Consider the following 7,227-nt stretch of genomic DNA (forward strand, 5'->3'; position numbering starts at 1 on the left):
TTTCATATGATGCATTTGTTTCATATGCATCACTATGTTATATGGCTCGGTTGCTAATTACATGTCTGTTGATTAATTAGATGTACAGAAATGTTAGTCTTGTATTATTTTGCGGATTCATTTGATGCATTTGTTTCATATGCATCACTGTGTTATATCGCTCGACTTCTTTGATTGGTTACTAATTACATGTCTGTGGATTAATTAGATGTACAGAAATGTTAGTCTTGTATTATTTTGCGGATTCATTTCATATGATGCATTTGTTTCATATGCATCACTGTGTTATATCGCTCGACTTCTTTGATTTGTTGCTGACTTCTTTGATTGGTTGCTGGGCCTATAGTTCTATTCAATCCCTTACCTTCAAAATGCTGGTAATTTTGCTCATTCCCTTCCCTAGAAAATTTTGTTGCTTCTTGATACATTGGATGCCTGGTAAATATTTCAACCTCTGTGTCAGTAAGTGAACATTTTACTATCAAAAATCAAATGTTCACATTCAGTTCTGTTGCTTGTTTCAGGGATTCATTTAATAGGATGCATTTGGTTCATATATATCGGCGTACTGTTTTCCTCGAGTTGTCTAATTCGTTGCTGGAATGTATCCATTCCATTCCCTTAAAAATGATGTAACTTTTGTTCGTTCCCTTCCCTTGAAAATGATTTCTGTTGCTCGTTGATATTTGGGATGCTGGTCCATGTTTCAATCCCTGTATCCAGTAAGTGAACATATTAGGCTCAGAAATCTATCATTCACTTATAAACAGAATTGAGGAAGTCCGTTTGGACACATTTGGTAGAAGTCTACTATTTTGAATGGATATTGTCTTGGTGAACTTTCACAAATTGTATTCTAGTTGATACTTCATTACTCAGTTGTGCATGTTGGTCAATAAGCATAGAACTAAGTACGTTTTGTTAATAAATTTTTTTGAAAGGCATTATTTCCATAATTAGTTTGTGCTTATGGTCGTTAACCTACTTGTTCCATATTTATGATCTGCTTTCACTGCAATGCTTAGCTTCATGTGGTTTGGTAGCTTGTAGGATCATTCTACTCCGTATTCTGTTTTAGTTGCAAATTCTTTTTGTGAAGTTTGAGGCAGTATGACATTTAGTATTCATGATGAGATAAGTGAGTTAACTACATACATGGATTTTAGCCTGGTAATAGGTTACTGCTTCTTCTATGCTTCCGAAGTTGCATGTTCAATCAATCATGGATTGATGAAAAAAATGTTGAATTTAATTTCTATTTCACTACTTAGAATATGTTATATTATCCATTTAACTATGCGTCCATTGTAGTGTCATCAGTATTCAGTGACATAAAGCTACTTTGAACGGAGTCAAATCAACAAATCTTCATGACTTCCAAGCTACCTTTAGACCTTTTTCTTCCGGAATTTTTCTACACTGCATTTTGGGTTGTACTTGCATGTGAATTCATTGGTTCCATTTTATGTTGGCCTTGGATTGTTATGTAGATCTTTTTGAGACTATCTCTATATTGCTGCTTTGTAAAGTTCTGTTGTGAAAGTTCGGCCATAATCTGATTGCTTGCTCTAGCAGCTTTCTAACTTGACAAACTACATCTTTAAGATCTTAATGTGCTACTTTAACTCCGGTGTGTGCGTTAGACTAGTGTTTTTAACTATTTGATTCGTGTCCTGGATCTCCTCTTCGCTTGAGCTTTTTGTTGATATGAACCTAGGGGAAGAAGAATGTGCTATGTATTTTAGTTGGTAGAGCGAAATAGGGGTAATGTGCTATATATATATAGGCACAATACAGGAATAAGGGAGGGGTGCGTCTTGCTGTTGAAGGGGAGGAACATGGGATATTCAGAATTATGTTGTTTGGCTCTACTCTGAGTAGAAAGCTAACCTGTACAGACACCGGGAAATGTTATTTCTAAAAGATAACCTTCATAAGCCTTCAAATGAAAACAGACACGAACACAAAACGCAGAAACTTTACTGAAGAGGAATGTCTGTGCAACATAGGTAGAGAGGTATTCTAAATTCCTGTGGAGTTTATCTCAGCACAATTTATCTTCATTCTAAATCCCTACTTATTGTGTGTTCTGTTTTGGTTTCTATCAGAAATCACATTCATGTTCTTTCTGGCATTTCTTAGACGGTCCTTTTCTTTTACCTTTGCTTGAGATTTTCCAATGTACTTACTTTACGACTTGCATTTGGTTTTATACTTGTAGGATTAGTTTCCTGTGCACCATGACATTTATATATGTTACCAAAACGGCCAAGGTAACCTGCTGGGGTTGGCTATATATTCTCCTTTTCTGTTGTCAGCTATGTTGCATGGAAACAGAAATGGCAAATGAAACGGAAATGGATACCGGGAAATGTTATTGCTAAAAAAATTTAGCTAGGAAACGTTAATGGAAACGGTTTTAGCTAGGAAACGTTAACGGAAACGGACACGAAACACGGAAATGCTAATGAAGAAGAGTTCCCATGCAACATAGGTTGTCAGTCATAAATTTAATATCGATCGAGATTGCCCTTTGCCTGTTGCTTATTGTAAATGCTTCTCTCATTTGTTGTTGGTCCATTCTCAAGGTAACGGTAATTGAAGGATGATCTATAATTATGTTATTGTACCGTATATATATATATATATATATATATATATATATATATATATATATATATATATATATATATATATATATACTTTTGTGCAGCTTAGGGATTATGATTATTGGTTCTCTGTTCATGATCAGAACTTCATACTGTTCTCTCTTAGAGTTTCTTGGTACTGCTTTCTGCTGGTCTAGGATGAAACTCTATTATTATGGTATGAATTTGATGTTCTATACAACTATTGTTTAGTTCAAATAGGAAGTATGTGGAATCATTATTGACCTTCTCGGTAATTGAGAATGTCGTTTTGGGGCTTCTCTGAAGCAGTATTTCGTGTTGCATGATAAAATTATGTATTAAGTAAGATGAGGAAAGAGTATGCCTTTTTTATGTGAATGTTTGATGGCCAAAATATACACTGCATTTTGAAGTTCTCACAAACAAATTAGAACCAGTAGTGTCAAAACTGGTTATCGAGTCATAATGTTGTTATGTAATCTATATATATCACACGATTATATAATCGTGTCGCGTGTTCTGTTAGTTGGTGACAATTGAAATTGTTGATTTCCTTTTTACATATGTGAGATAGGTAAGTACGGATGGTTGTTGCAACTCTGGTTGAGTTTCTGCTATGGTTTCTCACACTGGTCAAACTTATATCTATATTTGGTTCTGTTGGTTATGTCTACTTGTGCTGACTTTTTTCTCTCATGGATTTGGTGGAAGAAAAGCCAGCAACTCCTATGAACTTATCATCAGCTTTTTTCTACTATTAAACATGTAAATTTAGACTCCATGTATGTTTGCATTATCGTTTTGTAGATGAAAACTCCGTTAACAATTGAAGTCGTTTTATTTAACACTCACTGCTCATTGATAAACTTTATGGAAAATGTGTATGGAGTTATTTTTTTTGTTTTGTTTTGTTTTTTTTGAAACAGAAACACTCAAAAAATTATTAATTGAGCACTCGCGGATCATTAGAGTGCACTGCAAGCACTTTATGTTAGTAAGGGTAGGTCTACCCACTCTCAAGGTGTGGGGAATTGAACCTCAAACCTGTCAAGCAGAGGTTCAACGCCTTACCACTCGGATCAACCCTCATTGGCAGTGAATTTTGGATCTGCTATCTTATATTTGTGTCACTTGAGATATGAATATAGTGCTATAGTTATTGAAAAAATGTTACCGTATATTTGTGTCACTTGAGGTACGAATGTAGTGCTATAGTTTATGTTTGTTTCAGTTTTTTAAAGGAGTGTTTAGTGTTTCATTTCAAACCATAGGAAATATAGCGTTTGGTGAGGTTTAAATAATCGCAACGTTTAGCATTTTTTATGGAAACTGCAGCGTTTTGGAGATTTTTATAAACAGCTGTTTGTAGTTATTTGTTATTGATAAAATTATCTTTTTTATTTCTACGAGATATATTTCTTCTTTAACATTATTTATATTTCTACAACATAATTAGAGGAAAAATAATGCATTTTTTATTTTATAATAGGATGAGATGCAAAATAATCCTAAAGTTTATAGCTAGGAGCAATTTTACCCTTAACATCTAAAATGGGGCAGCCAAGAGTAATTTTACCCCTACTTAGGTTAATTTGAGCAATAATTTATCAAAATATCTTCTTGGTCATCAATATTGGCATCTACACTTTACAGTGCATCTTTTTATCATTATTAGTAATAGATCATAAACATAAAAAAAAAATTGTTGATTAATTTAAAACATGTCCATATTCAGGGCCGTCTTAAACTTTTTGGGGCCTCTGTGCTAAATTTTTCTTAAACCCTTAATAATTAATAGAATTTTATATTAAAGTTGTAAATTTTGAATGATTGAATATCTAAATCACATATACACTCAATGTAATTAAAAATGTAAATAAATTTTATTACATCATGTTATTATTATTTTTATTTAAGCTAATATCTATATTTTACTAAACACATTTTAAATTTTAGAGCCTTGTAATTTTGAGGCCCTGTGCGTTAGCGCTCCTTGCACACCCTCATCTACTCCCCTGTCCATATTAGATATTTTAAATTTGAATAGCAACAGTTCACTATAGTTTACCAAACACTACTAATTATCAAACAGCTAACAGCAAACAGTGAGTTTCTGTTCTACGTTAGAATTCACTCTATTTATAAAATGCCAATGTTTATATTTCATGTGGAGTCTAAATTTGTTTTCTCTAATAACTATACTGGGTCAAATAAAATATAGTTCAAATCTAATGATATGACTATGTCAGCAACACGAGGTTAAATTTAAATATGGAGTGGATACAAAAAGATGAATATAATTGAATTTTAAAGTCATGTTTGATAGTTGCAGATTTGTTGAAGAGCGATCTACTTACCCAATTTCTCAATATAAAATCATCCACACGCAAACATTCTATATATATATATATACATACATATAGAGTAGTAAGAGAGATCAAAGTCCTCTAAAACCACAAAACAAGACCAAAAATGTCTTCTCCTAAGGAAGAAGCTGCACAAGTTGCAATAATTCTCGAATTCGACGACGATGGCGACGAAGAAGACCGCGAGGAAGAGGAGGAGCTATTCGAAATTGATTTCGAGGCGATCAACAGCATCCCGCCTCCGCATTACTGGGAAAGCTATTTTACAGCAACAAGCAGTACACTTTTGGCTAATTGTTTGTTACCTATTGCAGATGTTTCATCTGCAGTTCCAACTCCATCTACTCTATGCAATTCACTTTCCTTGTCTGATTTTCGGGTTTCCTTTGCGTGTCAAAACGGGTTTCCGTGAATTTTCACAGGGCGGATTATTTTTGTAAATTGTATTATCGTGTCAGGGTTTTCTTTGCATGTCAAAATGGGTTTCCGTGAATTTTTACAGGACGGGTTATTTTTATAAATTGTATTATCGTGTCAGGAATTTGCGTTGGTACTGGATTATTAAGATATACGGATGAATTGAGGTTGATATTTGATTGGAGATATTATGCTTGTAACCAAGATTGGACTTTTGTTATTAAATTTTTGTTTTATTGGGTTTAGGTAAGTATGATATCAACTGTTTTTTTCTTTTTCATTTCCATATTTTATTCCAATAATTGTGATTGCTTGTTTTTAATAAGCATAATAAACATTTGGGTCTCTGACTAAAGTTTCAAATTAGAACTTTAAACTATCAAAATCATCAATTAGGTCTCTAAACTAAATAAAAATCATCCATTGAGTCCTCATTGAAAATCATTCGGTTGAATAATTTCAAACTCTCTTTCTCAAATCTATTTTTAGCCAACACAGAAATCATTATAGTCCATGTCAAATAGTCACAATTTATGATTTTAGGGTAGCATAAGGACTCAATTGATGATTTTTGCTTAGTTTAGAGACTTATTTGATAATTTTTACTTAATTTAGAGACTTAATTGATGAGTTTGATAATTTAAAGTCCTAGTTAACTTTATAGTTTTAGTTTAGGGGTCAAAATGAGGGTTATGTCTTTTTAATATAATTATAACATAAAAATTAATAAACACACAACTACCCGTAAATATATTGATAGAATAGAAGGAGGACCATGTTATATATATCTTCAAACCCATTGTCTCATATTAGATGTCATATGTGGGTTATTCGGTATTACCCGATTCTAATTGGATTATAAACATAATATGGTTTTGAATCTTATATAAAATGGTTGGGATGACAATGACATTTAGAAAAAAATAAAATACCCCTGACAGGTATGAGATGAGAATAGAGTATCCATTACTCGTTATTCGTCATATATTTTATTTAGAATTTTTTTTTGTCAAATTTTTGGAATATTAAGTTTGTAAATGTTTTGTTAAATTTATGATTTATATATTTAAATGGGTAAGAGTATCTGTGTGTACCCGCAACTTATATGGGACGAGCAAAAACGGCTCCAGTATTTTAGAGGCCCATGGCCCCTAGTTTCTGTATTCTACTTTTTAATAAATGAAAATAATTGATTTTTAACCCAAAAAAATAAATAAAAATCAAATCTTTGAAACAATTTTATTTTTAGGGTAAAGTACAAAAAAAAGTATGATTTTTTTTTTTTTGCAAAAGCAGTCCCATGCAGTTTTCAAATACATATATTTCGTCAAAATTTTGTTGACGTGGCTACTTATCCAAAAGGGAGCGATTTAAAGAAATTAAAAAGTTAAATTTTTAAATTAATTAAACCACATGTATTTTTTATAAAAAAATGATTCATAAATCTTTTAATTGAAAATTTCACAAAATATAATCTTTATTTACAAGTTTTTTAACCGCGGGGTTGTGTTTACAAATTCGACAAACCAAGGGAAATCAGAATGCGAAGAAGCTAAGTGCCCACCATTTCATCCACCATCAATTTATAATAATCAAAACTTTGTTTCCTTTCTTAGCATAAAAAAAAAACTTTGTTTCCTTTCTTAAACTCAAAAGTTAAAATCAATTCAAATAGTTTATCTTACAAAACAATAAATAAACTTTGAAACATGAGTTTTAACAAATAAGGGGTGGTGGCGCAGTTGGCTAGCGCGTAGGTCTCATAGTTTTAAAGAGTTATCCTGAGGTCGAGAGTTCGAGCCTCTCTCACCCCA

General features: G+C 32.3%; 1 non-coding gene across 1 annotated transcript; it reads left to right on the forward strand.

The window, feature by feature from the left end:
* Positions 1-7,140: 7,140 nt before the first annotated feature.
* TRNAM-CAU (transfer RNA methionine (anticodon CAU)) lies at positions 7,141-7,227 on the forward strand. The gene is given in 2 exon segments: positions 7,141-7,178; positions 7,192-7,227. It is a non-coding gene; the product is annotated as a tRNA-Met (tRNA).

The sequence above is a fragment of the Euphorbia lathyris genome, chromosome 10, assembly GCF_963576675.1.
Source record: "Euphorbia lathyris chromosome 10, ddEupLath1.1, whole genome shotgun sequence".
Classification (NCBI taxonomy): domain Eukaryota; kingdom Viridiplantae; phylum Streptophyta; class Magnoliopsida; order Malpighiales; family Euphorbiaceae; genus Euphorbia; species Euphorbia lathyris.